Genomic DNA, 14,377 nt, shown 5'->3' on the forward strand with positions numbered 1-14,377 from the left:
CCAGTTTTCATAAAGCAAACATAATGTCAAAGGAAGCTCACTTAAAAAAAATATATAATAATAATTAGTAATAACCATATAATATATTACGGGATAAAAATTAGATTATGTCCGGTCGGCCCCTGGGATGCAAGCTATCTCCGTACCAAATTACATCAAAATCAGTTAAATTGATGGGCCATGAAAAGCTAGCAGACAGACACATTCGCTAACATTATATTATTATGTAGTAATGGATTTGGATGATTTAATAAATACGTATAAAAGTTATTGTAGGTTAATAGAAAACTATGAAGTTATTAGAGCTTCGTAAATTTAGAAAGGCTTGCAACCCTATTGACAACGCAACGCTGTCCGCAGGCATTATGCACAAAGGAATCATACAGCGAGCACTGGGCGTCTGTTAGATGAGTAAGACCGGACGCGCGACAGGCGAGGCGCATGCAGATGGGCCTACTCCACGATTGCCATGCGAGACCCACCGCCTATGGTAAAAATTCCATCGCTCACCTCTATTTGAATATCTATCAACCGATTGTTTCTCGTTATTATACGAAACAATGGAAACATATTGTATTTAAGAGTCCCAGGCAAAACGCTGAGCAAACAGGAAATCACGTAGAACGATGTTTCGAGAATTGTTAAACGGTTGTCATTTAACGACTTCATGTATTATTGCATTAATGACGACCCCCGCCTAATGCACATATTAGGTTCGTTGACATTACACTGATAGCAGCATGCATGTTTTATGATGTATGTACAGTCTCTCTGACTCTCATGTATGTACAGTGGGTTTATTCATAGTTCTTCTTCTTCAGTTACTTAGCGTCATCTTAGTATTTGGAGCATTGGAGGGTTGTTACTTGTTACACTATCAATAACGTATCACAATTTCGTGGGATTTGAAGAACATCTGGAGCAATGTCAATATAGTTGTGATACTGTCAAACTCGCACCGTTGGAAGAGCTGCCACTAGGTGGACAATGGACAGACGTCATCAAACAAGTTGCTGGGAGCCGCTGGATCCAAGCGGCGCAAGACCGTGGCGTTTGGAAGTCTTTACAAGAGACCTATGCCCAGCCAGTGGACGTCTAACGATTAACGATGATGATGGATGGACGATAAGGACTGTCAATATCATCAATATTGCCTGGATATCAATCGCGGTACGCGTGGATCGCGTTATGAAAGGTTTAGACACTAGAAAGTAACATAAGCTTTGCAGCATTTTCATGAAATTGTTTACTTCAACTTTCAAATTCAAAATATTTTTATTCAATTAGACTTATACAAGTTCTTTTGAATCGTCAAAAGCATCTACCACTGGTTCGGAATGCCTTTCCTACCGAGAAGAACCAGCAAGAACAACCTTCAAGAACAGTAGGTAAGTAAGTAACGTTCATTCGACAGAATACAAGCGGATAGTCGCAGACGCAGAGGCAGGCGTCAGGCAGTTTATTGCGCATGCCATAAAGCCCGCGACGAGGTAGAGCGGCCGTAAACCGAGTGTCAACAAAAGGCCACGTACAAGTCGAGCGTGTTTACCCCTCGGCCGCTCAAAGCAGAGGAAGCACGTCCCCCGGCCGGGCCGCTTTTAGCACCTCCTTATTTATAGATGCAACAACACCACGCCGTCCGATGTTGATTTGCAGAACAAAACAAGTAAACAATGTTACTCACGATCCCTGTAACGGTCGGTAGACGTAAGTTAAGAATAAGTTCGACCAATAATCCAGCTACATTCACAAAATTGAATTTGTAGCTTTACATCTGGACGACAAATTAAAAAAAATGCTAGTTAAATATAGATTTCCCAACGCCGCAAGTTCTTTACTCGACTCATGATTGTACGTCATTACGGACGCTCATTAGTGACCTAAACTAGACCCTCACGTCAGTCAAGTAATCTAGTTGCAGCAATTCCTTTGTCCATACAATTTTTATTGTTGCGTCACTACTGGGCTACGCTTTCCCCGCAAATTGTGCGATGTGACTCACACAGAGATATAATATACAAAGAAAACCGTCCTATGACTAATACACATTTAGCTTTATTGTGTTCTCGGTCAGTAAGTGAGATATCGTTATCGTAAGTTAGAAAGTTGTCAGAAGTTTTAAAATAATTACTAACATTGCTACGAAGTACTGAACAAGAAACTGCCTACTAATATTTACATTGTATATCAGACATACTAATAGTCTGATAATAATAATGACTTTTGAAATAGGTTCATTTCGTTTTTGTACCTACGCGTGGTATACCCGATTGTTTAGTTTTGGACTTATTATAATTGTACATATAATGGGTTAATGTTTCATTGGAGACAGTTATGGTTTGAGTGTTTCATTTATGTATTGCCTATCATTTAATTATTGTACTGTTTATTTCCGTAAAATAAATAAATTAATTCATTAAAATTACTTGTTTGATTGCAGGTACCTACTGCCTAAGAATCAAGTGGTGTTCAATTTCAAAAGCTGAAGTAACTCTTCAAACGGTTTGTCGCGATGATTAGATTATAAAAGCACTTGCTAAATTCCTACAATCTAATTACTTATATTATGTATATTGTATATATCAAATTCTTACGCTTGTTGCTATATTACATAATTATGTACATATAATATATTATTATTTTAATCTTTGTTTTTACATATAGTGCAATGACTCTCAAATGTATGTTGTGCTATAATAATTAAAATTATTACGTATACTTAATTTTAATATTTTATGTTCATTGTGCGTTTTTTTATTACAGATAACTACATTAAACTTCTTGTGCTCACATTATATTTTATATTACATACATTATCTCTTATGTTTCCTACATACGTAGCAAAAACCAATAATATTTGAATAAGCTGAATTGAAAATTCTTCTGTGGCCTTGTAAATTAAATATTTTGCACCTGTTGATATTATTGCTATTTACTATTCCTTTATAAATTAAACAAAATGTTTAAATATTTCTACATTTAACCTTGCATGTCTATGGCGTCAAACACATTATTCTACTAATTAAAATTTTATTAATGCCTAAGTATTCAGTTTTTTATCTATTATTTGTATTATGGTTGTGTATTATTCCGGTAACATTTTACATTAGCTTCCACAACTGTATAACTGACGCATGCGTACTGAAATAGTTCACTTCTCTTTCTTTGTTTTGTTTTATTTATGCAAGTAAGTAACTGTATGTCGCACTTCCCTAAATGTGTTTAACTGCAATTTTTTTTTCGTTTGATTTGGATTTGACCTTTGCTGCTGATTATTTATTATAATTTGAAGTGGATTTATGTCATGAATCATTTTTATGAAATTACTAGCTGATGGTAATTTCATAAAAATTATTATTTGACAATGATGATTAATGATGATGATACTGATGCCTTACTAAGTGCTAGGTGGTAGGAGTTCATTTCTCTTGTTTTAACCAGATTCGAGGCTTACCTGAAACAAAAAATATTAAAATCAGTACAAATAAAGTAAAAGTAGTATTTATTAGGTGCATCTAATCTATGAGGACGGTTAAATTACAATATCAAGTTCAACTAATACTTATATTCCTGCAATAGATTTAAGAAACAAGGCATACAGTGTTATAATGTGATAGGTAAATACTTCAAGTAACCATGAGTTTACACTGACGAAAATTTACATAGTAAAAACATATTGAAAACTCTATTTTCTGTGAACGTACTGCATTTGCATTGTCATATAATTCGTTGAAGAGGAACTTGTCTGACATTTCACAGCCTTTGACATACACATCTTAAAAACTGTCAAAGAGTTTACACGGTTTTCTGCAGTGCGTGCGAATGGAAATACACCAAAACAAGTTATGAGATTCTTTAAATTCGATGACCTGATTCACACGTTAAATGTTTCTTGATACAAACTCGAAGTAAAGAAATGTTGAACTTGAAAACCACGTTTTGTTTAACGATTACAAGGTAGCCCTTGACTGCGATTTTACCTGGTGGTAAGTGGTGATGCAGTATATATAATGCAGTAACTTGGAAGCGGGCTTACTTGGCAGGGGCATGGAAGTTCATTAAGCCCATACCTTATTTCTACACAGTTACGTATCGGAACGCTAAATCGCTTGCCGATGGGATGGTAACTAGCCACGGCCGTAGCCTCCCACCAGACCAGAAAATAGACAATTTAGAAATTATAAAATCCCAAGTTGTCACTGCCAGGAATCGAATCCGGGACCTTAGGACCAAAGGGCTCAGCATTGAGTCAAGGAGGTCGTCGGAATTATTATATTCAAACATAACAAATATTTATAAAGATAAATTTCTTGTTTAACAAGCGAACAATCCGATGCCAGTAACTGATACGAGTATCTACGGCAGAGCGGCGTACACGTAACTATTTGTTCCTAGCTGCCGCAATAAAATTAATAACCGGCATAGCGTAGGCTCCCGATGGTCGGTCGACCGGTCTCCGTCGAAAGCGACAGCACTTCCTACAAGAAAGTAAAACCGTACTCAGCTAGCTGGAAAACTCCGAGACGACGACCATAATTACTTTGCCTCCACTAAATCCAGGGGTACCAACTAATGAATTGAAATACTACCAATAGTTATGTCACTATTGGGTACATAACAATAGTAATGTTTAATTATTTATTGGTTATTATTATTAATCGCTGTTTAAACCTGATCTAAATCAAAACTTCTTGAAGTTCGAATATTTTGCTTGATGCGGGGAACATCTTTGATTTGATATCCCAGGCCCCTTATAGCGCGCGAGAACTTTATTATAGCAGGTTCCGTTGGTTGCACACTACATTCAATTGCACAATTCTAATTTAAGTAGGTTCTATGAAAATTAATTTAAAGATTTAATATAGTAAATAAATAATATTAAAGTATATACTTATTATATATTATTTATATATAATTCATAAATATACCAGCGAAGTATTTGTATTGATGCGCTCATTTCTAAATATAAATGTGTGTAACATAATATAAAAAATATGCATATTATCATATAAAACTACTAACCTCTATGAAATCTGCAGCTAATCTTAGAAATTATATATCTAGAATCTAGATATTACTTATTAGGTATTTATACGGAGATAAAAGTGTTTTATAATTCACTACTTAATACTTAAATTTTGTTTTTGTGGTAAATAAAGAGGCGTTTTTGTGGCAAAGTTAATTTGTTTTTCTACAAAAAACATTATATTAAGTATTATTTTGCTATTTCATTATTTTCTAGGATTTTAAATATAAAATTATAAGAGCAATTAAGTACCTGCTTATTTATTTTTTCAATTTCAGAACTATATAAATCACTAAGTACTTAATTATTAATTTATACTAAGTATTAATTATGTAAGTGCAGTTGAGGACCTTATTTAACTTGAAATCATAATAGTTTATTAAATAAAGAGTTCTAGACTCTTTGGATATAATAGAAAGCAAATAAATGATACAAGCAACTGCAGCTCTTCTTAGAAACAAAACAAACGAGAACCCTCAAATTGTGATTCATTGTGACATAATTCGGTTGATAACATCGTATAACTAGCAATTTGCGACATTTCGATTGGAAACGACTACCGTAGGTATACCTAGTTAGTGGCCATTTATCAACCAGTGCACGTTGAGCAATACTCCGGTTATGTAATCTGTGTAATTCGATCGCTACCGGTTACCGAGTTGCTTAGAACTTGACGTCATACAGAAATGATATGGATATTAACGTGTTAAATAATTATTACTTACTTGTATTTATTTACTTTTAACGCTTTTTGCTATTTATCCACCATAATATTAAGTTTTTAAGAATTATATGTAATATAGTAATAGTAACTTATAATTCATATTGTCACTTATGCTCAGGATAATATTTTAAATTAAATTAGGTTTAAGTAAAACCTAGATATGATTTGCCTTTGCATACTATTGCTTTTAGTTATTTTCTGTTTCTTCCTTTTGTGCTGATTATTTCATGTTTTGTGTGCAATAAAGTTTTTATCTATGATCTATCTAGCTATGATTATATTATTTCATGTTACTTAATAACTAGATACGTATATTTTGAATCTATAACGTATTATTATTATTAATGTATTTGACATTCAAATCGCTAATAATAATATTTAACTCATATTATTTTAAAATCAAGTCAATTCCATTCACTTCAATAAGGAATTTATTTCCTGTTCCAAATCATTAAACCGACTGACTATAATATTGAAAAACTTTGTATAGATAGGTATCGTACCTACCTACTGAATAAATTCTTCATATTATCACAATAACAAATAAGAGTAAGAAAACAGCTAGCAATTAAAGGCATTGCATGATCGAGATAAACACAAAGCACAACGCCATTAAAAACTGGTTTCATATAAATAATTTATAAGCATTTGTTCCATGTATAGCACGGGCAAAATAAGGTTTTTTCCTTGCTTTCCTTCCTACAACATAGTATCAAGTACTCGTACGCTTTAAAAAAATCTTGATACTAAGTAATAAACGGATATCTACTTAATAGCAAAATGAAATGGCTGAGCTAAACTTCGAGTATGATTTGTGTCCGCAGTGTCCATGCTAGTTGTAATTCAAAGGTATAGTGGAAGATCCGGCATTTGGATTAAAACTATGGATCTATAAGTGATTGTAAGATGTACTACGCGCGACATTTGAAAAAGCATAACATTCGGTAGATAAGTGCGGACGAAGGACAATAATATTATAAATAAAAGTGGAATATGAGATCCTCGTTTTTGATACCATATTTTGTATTAGTAGTAGTTTTGGTAACATAAGTGTGTAATTCCGTAGGCAGTTTGTTAGCAAATAAAATAAAAATAAATAAAATTAGTATGGCAACCCAAAACTGAGGTAAGTTATTTGTATTTACTTCTTCCAATTTACATAAGGGACTTTCTAAGGGAGGGATATTGTGTTTTGACAACAATCTTGTAAACAATAACACAATCTAACTCTAAAATTCTTAGTTGCAATGCGTCAGACACGTTAAAATTCCTTTGCGTCTTTAACTGTCCATAGTTATGCTATAAGTTGACATATAAAATTAGCCTTTATTCAGTAGGTATCTATGCTGTGAGAGAGTCATTTACCACATATATTGCGCCATACAGCACTCGCAGTATATTAGTGATTGTCAGCCGAGTTTCGCGATTGTCGTGAACGATCAACGAAGCAATCGGGGCCACTTGTGCTAATGAAACACTTCAATTGAATTGGGAACGTTAATTCAGCCATATCGCCTCTCGCCACTGTTTACATTGTCACCATATACGCTAACAAACTTTTTAAATACCTACTTTTTAAATAACTAACTAGGTGCTTAGTGAAAAGAGAGCGCAAAGGAAAAATATCCTCAGATTACTAATAACTGAAAGCATTAATTATAGATTTATTTAGGTAAAATCCAACACTATTAATGTCAAATCTCCTAATCAATACCCATATTTTAAATGCGAGTGTGTTTATTGGTTGCCGGAACAAAGCAACCGATCGACCGATAATACCGATAATATTTTGCATGGATATCGTTAAATACGAGAATGATATAGACTACGTTTATCAAAAAAAAAATCAAACATTTCTGGTAAAGTATATGGGATTTTTAAAAACCTAAATTTTTAATCTAACGGAAATAACGGGCATCAGGTACTACATAATAAATTGAATTTCTCAATCATGTAGCAAGCGAAGAGAGGGATTAATGTAAATTGGGACTCAGAACATTTGATACATGAACGTAACACAAAAGACGTAGGTATGATCTTAAAGTTAAAAATATAAGTTATCAAAGATAATATTCTGGCTTTACACAATGAAAAACTCTAAACGCAAATTAAAGTGAAATCGTAATAAGTCACGTATGGAAATTTACTTTAAACTACAGCAAACTGGTATCGATTCGCAACGTACCTATTGCGTTTTGAATTTTTAAACGCAGTCTTCCGCTGCGATCGATTGATTTTCATAGCATAGCTTAGCTTTGATAGCTTTTGATTGATTTAGCAACGAAGCTAAGTTTTACTGCTACTAGTTGAAACGAGGGATGCGAGCTAGGCTAACATAGCTATAGCTATGGGAAGTATGGAGAAAAGCCAATGAAAATTAGCTCGTATCGTGCATGGTCCTCGCAAAGCTACCTCGCGCAAAGCACATCTTCATAGCAAGCACAGTTTAGTGATACCGACTCTGCTATATGTGGCTATATTTAGCTTTGGTAGAGATAGTTTCGTAACTTAGCTATAATCACGCTGACCGCTTGGCTACATCGCACATCTCTGGTGGAAAGGCAGGCTTAGATTTTGCAATTTGGTCACTCTATTTATATTCATAAATCATGCATCATTCATAAACTATAATATTTACTGTGGATAATTATAAATAACTACTTGGCTGGTTTATTTTCATTTTGCGTCAAAAGAAACTTGATTAACTCGGCGCAGCAAAAAGTTATTTTCTCAAATCTATTTAAATATTAAATTGTTTCCTATATAAAAACATTATGTGGTGTATTTTCAGAATACTTGCAAACCTTTATCAGAAATAACACCAAGTAAAGGGGCATTTTTTTCTTACTTAATTCTTTATTAACCTAACCGGTCATCAAACCCGAGGTGTTTTACCGAAGGAGTAGCTGCGCCTGAGGTCATCGGTGTGTAATTCATTAACCATTTCGACCATGTCGACATATTAATAACAACACTAGTGAAACATCAGTAAACAGTAATCAATATGACATTGTAAATTGAAAATAATGGGGCAACTCAATGAAGTTATTCCAGCGGCCATTATTACTTGAATGCTCTAACAGTAACGCTATCTGTTATCCTCAACCATCATAAATATCTATTCAAACAAGTCTCAATAAGATTAACTTTATAGTTTAACACGGTTTGCACGGAATACAAAGACTGTTTTGTGCTTAAAATATAACACGTTAGGGTTTCCAATCCTATGCCTAAAAAATTTAAGTATTTACCTAAACCGGTCTGAAACGGTACTTCAGTCTAAAATATTATATAAGCTAATTTGGCATAATTGTTGAATTAACTATGTACCTATTTACTAGACCGTAAAAATATTATGACAAATTGGCTATGTGTAACCAAATTTACCAAATCCTAGAAAAAAAATTAACTAACATGAACTTATGCTTAGCGATGATGGACTATTTTATATTTGAAGAATCGTGTAAACTCATTCTGAATAATCGCGGAATTACGGCTCGGTTGGCAGCCCTACCTAATCGAAATGTCTACGTAATTTAAATATGAATCTAATTAACTAACAAGTTTGCCCCGTAAACTGAAGTGGTTTATTAAAATGACGTCTTACTATTAAAACATAAGCAAGATTAATAATAGATTTGCTAACACTCTTGATTATTCATTAATTAATATTAATTAGGGATTCTTGTCCGACTTCAAATAAAAACTTAAGATTATTTACCTATCTACCTAATTAAAAAATTATGCAAAGTTAATACCAAGTGGCATGTAGGAAAACTTCCAAACTAACATTTCAAACAGATCTGTATTATGGCCTTGACGTTATATTATTATGTAGAGAGGGTCATTCAAATACTAATCGTTTTTATAAATAACCGGTTTGGTGGCTTTGCCTTCTGTTTCTTTACATAGCATAGTTATCATATAATCATAATAATACCTCATATATTATTATATTATGATTACATGACGTCGATCGGATTGTACCTACCTAATAAAGAGAACCAGCGCGTGCCAGACAAAGTTTGAGGGTATCCTGACAGGGGGTTGCCACGATGTGTCTGACAATGCATGACGTGATTTGTAATACTATTCCAAAGAAAATATTTAAAAAAAATTATACTTTAACGTAAGATTTTTTACACCTTTATCACCTGTTATCTCCCAAAGCCACCACGATCCAAACTTCATAGTCACTGATCATTCCTCCATGTATTAGGGACAATACGCAAAGAAAATTTCAGCTTTTTATAAAATAAAAAAGATGGTCTGGCATGCGCTGGCACTTCATTAGTCCATAAAGTAATTAATAACCAATATTATGCCATTTGCCTAAAATTCGTTTGATATTTAAATGCTAGAAAGATAATATGACGTTTAAAAGATATAATATAAACATGATAAAGAGATTAAAACAACGAACACTGTTACTGCCTATTTACATTTTTTGATAATATACTCGTAATACACGAAACTAAACTTAAGTACTTTATATGCTATTTATACTACTTACCTGCTTAAGTATTTGTTAAAACATACAGACTGATGTTGATGCAATCAAGGATCTCTAAATGCTTCGGAAGAGATATGTTTAATATATGCGAAAATACTTAGATTTTATTTGGCTAAAGTGAAAATGGATTAAAATGGTATTAATACATAAGCGTCAATAGATAGTATTTATTGTAATTTATCTACGCTATCAGCCAAGATCGACGATTTCTTGAATATCATTATCAGGTCATCGGGTAGTGTAAAGACTGTTTCGTAAGTAAGTATTTATCTTCTGAAAACTTTTTCGGTTCGCAGTTAAATCTTTTATAATATTAATAAAAGAGCTGCATTTCTAATAATACATGTAGATTGGATGATTGCTCCCTTGCTCGCTTAAACTACTAGAAAATCATTTTTGTACATGAAAGAAAATTCAAAAATTATCCGCCTTACATATTAACCGTGTCTACAGTTGTAGCGATGGTTTAGCAACATGGAAACGAGGTCGGATAGGCAAAGTAGTACATAATTGGTATGTTATAGAGACATTAGGTACTGCGGATCTGCGGTACGATTGTCGCAGCGTGACACACGCGACGACTCCTGCGCACGATGGCGCAATATCACATGTATATTTATTTATATACAACTCTACAACTACTACTATGTAACGCAACCGCGCTGATCATAATTTTGAAATCCTAAAACTCAAGATTTTGAAATTCAAAATGTAAAAAAACTATGAAATCTTACAAAAATGTCTCAACAATTATTCAATTACCCGCTTGAAAAGTAGCATTAAATTCATCAGTGTGAAATAATACCTACTATTTGTGGCACATACTTAAAATCATTTTTTGCAAAATCACTTACATGAATAATGAACCACATTGTAGACACGTATTTTGAAAACTCTAAAAGAAGCCTAAAAGAACTAGGTAAGTGTATCAAGCTCTTTAATTAGAATTTCCTCATCAGTTTTGAAGGTAAAAATAATATTAGGATTTATTCAAATAGACATTTAGAATTGTTAAGAAAAAAATACTTTCTTGGTTTCAAATTTAAAATATTTTTATTCAATTAGACTTTTACAAGTTCTTTTGAATCGTCAAAAGCATCTACCACTGGTTCGGAATGCCTTTTTAGAAGCAGCATAGAAGCATCAAAGCAGAGACCTTAAATAAGTACTTATGTAAATAAATAACTAATCAAAATACCTATAAAAGAAATCAATTAGAATTTGGCAAAAGATGTACAAAGAAGTCGACAAAACTAACACAGCTGATAGTAATTGAGTACTGATACTGAAACAATTTACGCAACTCGATTAAGAGGAGTTTGCTCTCATTTGAATATTTTTTATTTTATTTAGGGCAGATTTTTCATTCGGTAAATAATATCTGAGGAATAAATTTGAGATTAGACAGCTTTTGTAAAGAAAATCTGTCAAAACGTAAAATTTCTTGAGATTCAAACACATTTAAATTAGAATCAAACGTATGGAGCGCACTACGGATAAGCTCATCTTAATAAAAGAATGAGGCAAGGGCTTGTCGATCGCCGACGACGACCTACTTAGGAGGCTCGGCCGAACCGAACTCACCTTAATTGCAGAGAGATTTATTTATAATCGCGGTTATTTTAAGATGTTTGAGAGTAAATGGATCCCGGAAATGGACGGCGAAGGTCGAAGAGCGACAAGACGGCCTTGCCAGCGGCTGTGCCACTTTCTTCGCTGCAGATCGAGCCCACGTTACGTAGTAGGTAGTGACTCCTCGAAACAATGCTCGCTTCCACAAGTCATTATACGTCGACGCACTCTATGGAACAGTTCACATAATCACCGAAATGAAGGCGTTTCTACTCACGAGCGAGGGTAATTTACATTCGCTACAACAGGACCGTCCAGTGTCCCCGCTCTGGCGCATTGTTTACATAAGAGCCTTGGTTGCGGACTATGATCACGGAACATTCATACTCTTTGTAACTGCTCATTGTTATATCGTTTCGTAAAGTGATTTCAAAATCCGTCTGTCTGCCCCTGTACGTTGCCCTTATGCGGCTTAATCGCTGAATTTAAAGGCACAATTTATATCCTGAAGACTGCCATAGGCTGGCTTTATCCCGGGAAAACACAGGATTCTTACGGGATTTTCAAAAACCTAAATCTAAGTTAAAACATAACAGGAGAATAATTTTGAGTTATCTCGTTGCTTACGAACGCAATAAGAAAAAATAAAAATAAGAAAACGATTGAGACGAAACATACGAGTAGATAAATTTCGTTACATCACTTATTAACTAATTCTGATGTTATGCAGATGTCTTGGCCTTCGCTGTACATTCATATTTAGGCAGTTATTATGATAAATTCTGCATTACGACAAATTGCCACTCGTTTAGATCGACGTTGATTCAAATGCAATTAAAACCCGTGATCCGGCTTTTTATCGACGAATTACTTATACAGTTGTATAATATTAAAGTTTGTTGTAGAGCATGTATAACGCAACATTTAATTCTGTCCGTAAAAGTCCGCAATACAGAAGGTGCCACGAGTTTTGTGCGAATCCTGAAACCGCGCATAAAGAGCGTCAACTTTATCTGTTTAACTTAAGGCATAGATGAGCATAAACGCGTGCCTTGACTTATGAACTGAATAAATTATAGTGTTTACTTGATTGCTTTCAAAGTAATCCTTGCACCGAGCGGCAATGCGATATTCTAAACGCGGCCACGTAGACTGTTCCTTGCGTAACTGAATGGTAGTTTATCTGAGCTTAACACATCCATGGCAACTTAACTTCGAAGTGTTAGACGCAAGTAAAATGCGTATTTAAATATTGGTTTGAAACTGATTTTGACGAGTAAATGCTAGAATGTCATAACGAGGGAAATCGAAGGTTGTCTCGTAGCGGGGAGTGAGTTGCAGCTCAGTTGCATCAAGCAACACGCGGAGTTGGTTGTGCAACTGTTTCGCAACTGCTGAAATACTGGATTAGCAACATTGACCACGCAGCTGACACGCCCACACGTTTGTGGATTACATTAACAGGAAAATATTGTATAAGCAAAACCTAAATACTTGTTATGCATAAATATCAAATACTGTGCATTGAGTACAAATTACACATTTATTATTAATAGAAACTACCATAATGAAGAATACTAGAACAGCCAGTTAATTTACACAAAGCAATGTGTAAAACAACACATGAAAAATAAAAACACCGTTCTGTAAAATATAAGAACCTTATACTATCGTTTTTTTTGCTGTATATCTCGTGACATTACAATGTCCCTAAATCCAGACTGTTTAGTCATAATATCACTAGTGAGATTGTAATATCACGGCTTTGACAATATTATACCTGCGACATATCCGCTATTTGACAAGCAGTTCCCGGGATGTCGTTATAACAGATTTTGAATGTATTTTGTAAAACGTAACGTAATAAATATAATATTTTGACAGAATACGGCCAATACAAGTCGTAATAAGATATCGATAACATTTATGACGTTATATTTTGATCATAAAACGTGTTACTTTCAGCTATCGTTGGAGCATCTGAGTTCTGACCCCTAACAAAAGTAAAAGTCATAGTTATCTCAACGACCAAGAAAGTGGTATAAATCTTGATACAAGAGCCGAAGGAAACACATCAAATAAAACTGTCAGTGGTAATAAGCACCAGGATGTGTTATATACAGAATACATTATTTAAGTCACATAACAAGGAAGCCCAGACTTCGTGAGCAGATAAAGGCAGTTAATGAGCGAGTAAAAACATACGGGGTATTAAATTGCTGATTGTTTGTACCTACCTGATAATAGTCGTGAATTTAAATGCTGTGTAGGTAACTACGCACTTGTTTATTGATTTATAATTAGTCTATCTTTATCCAATATACATATATACAGATTAGAAACAAAAGAAAAAAGCGACCAGACAGCTAAAAAGGTAAACAACCAGAAAATTGTACTCTAATTAATAAAATTGCTGAACTATTTCAAACCAAAAGTCCACCAGAAATCCATGTTCGTGGACATGAAACATGGTTTAACAGTTTAAATAGAGTAAGTAGATCAACTAAGAAATGAGAGGACTTTAGGTTTTAATCAGAGATTA

The 14,377-nt window shown here is 33.9% G+C and overlaps 1 protein-coding gene across 2 annotated transcripts in view; it reads right to left on the bottom strand.

Moving 5' to 3' along the window:
• Positions 1 to 14,377, bottom strand: part of LOC123873331 (protein TIS11) — a 63,732-nt gene that overhangs the window by 13,558 nt on the left and 35,797 nt on the right. Inside the window, exon 1 of one of the 2 annotated variants that reach the window (XM_045918142.1) lies at positions 1,374 to 1,379. The exons of the other annotated variant lie outside the window; for it this stretch is intronic. The gene's annotated coding sequence lies outside the window, so the exon portion shown is untranslated. Of the gene's footprint in view, positions 1 to 1,373; positions 1,380 to 14,377 lie in introns of those variants that run through there. 2 annotated transcript variants of the gene reach the window in all.

The sequence above is a fragment of the Maniola jurtina genome, chromosome 16 (assembly GCF_905333055.1).
Source record: "Maniola jurtina chromosome 16, ilManJurt1.1, whole genome shotgun sequence".
NCBI lineage: Eukaryota > Metazoa > Arthropoda > Insecta > Lepidoptera > Nymphalidae > Maniola > Maniola jurtina.